This window comes from Nannochloropsis gaditana (genome assembly GCF_000240725.1).
Source record: "Nannochloropsis gaditana CCMP526 unplaced genomic scaffold scaffold199, whole genome shotgun sequence".
NCBI classification, from domain to species: Eukaryota; class Eustigmatophyceae; order Eustigmatales; family Monodopsidaceae; genus Microchloropsis; species Microchloropsis gaditana.
Window position 1 is genome coordinate 27,897 of NW_005803754.1, and position 1,327 is coordinate 29,223.

The window sequence follows — 1,327 nt, forward strand, 5'->3', positions numbered from 1 at the left end:
GGATATTCAAACAGCCCACGTTTCAGTAACGGATGTAACGGTCGGGAAAAGCCGAGCAGCCCCGGGCGGCCCAAAAGGAGGCACCGAGGGCCCACGGACCGCAGCGTCCTCCTTCTGGCCAAGACTTTGGGACGAAATCTGCAAGTTTTGGACCTGGAGGGCTGCGAGGGCGTGAGCAATCAGGGCCTTCTCTCCCTTTTCCTCGCCTGCCACCGTCTTCAACGGCTGGTCTTGAACGGACTGCCGCGGGTGGATGACGTGGCCGTCCAGGCTCTGCTGCCGCGTCGGAACCGCCATTTGAGGTTGCCTTGCCTGGTGGATTTAAATTTAAACGTGTGCCGAGGCGTGTCCTTGCATGCGGTGCAGGAACTCAAGCGCCAACGCCCGGACATTCTTCGGGTTACCTACCGAAGGGAAGTCGCCCTCCGAGGCCCAACGTCTTTTTGAAAACTTGAATATTTCCCCAAGTTGTCCAGCGGTTGCGGACTGCGTACCGGCAGAATAGCTAGGAGAGGACTGGTAAAGAGATCCTCCGGGAATAATTGTCATTCAGAAAGGGATGGCTGTGAAACTAGGTGCCCGGGGGGGAGGTCATATGGTATGGCGACAGGTAGGAGTGGAGGGGGAAAACCCTTTTCAAACGAAAATGCAGGGTCGACTTATGGGCTGGAAGGAGGAGAGTGGATCGATGGTTGGAGGCACAGACTAGGTAAAGGTAGTCAATGGGTAAAATAAAGGGATGCGGGAGGCGTTGAGGGATAAAGGAGGGAGGGCAGGGCGAGATAGTAACAAGGGTGCCGGGCAGACTGTTTGCGGTGGAAAGTAGAGGCGATCAACAATATAGGCGAGAGTAGAGCACATAGAGAAGGAAATAGTTTGGGAGGAAAAGGGCGCAAATGGGCGGCCAGGGTAGAGTAGATAGGCGGGAGAAGGAGGAGACGCGAGGGCAGAGGATACCTGCCGCAGGGACAGGAATGTTGTCATCCGACAGCACTTTATAGCCATTCAAATAATAGTGTATTTGACACGCGTCCCAAACTCTTCGTCGCTGACACGAAAGAGGGGGGAAAAATATGTGCCACAGGAAAGAATAGAAGATTGTGCCACAGGAAAAATAAAACGGCGCATGTCAGGAAATGATTGGAGGAGATGCGGGGGATAACCCACGCCCTGAGGCCCCGTTCACGTTCCTCTCGATACAACGACCCCCTGGTTCTTCCAAAATGCCATCATGCTATGCCAAAAGACGATGGGATTCACACATCCCTCCCCCCCCCTCCCTCACTTGCCCCACCCCAAGTGCTCCCTGCCACGTCCGTCACCCCCC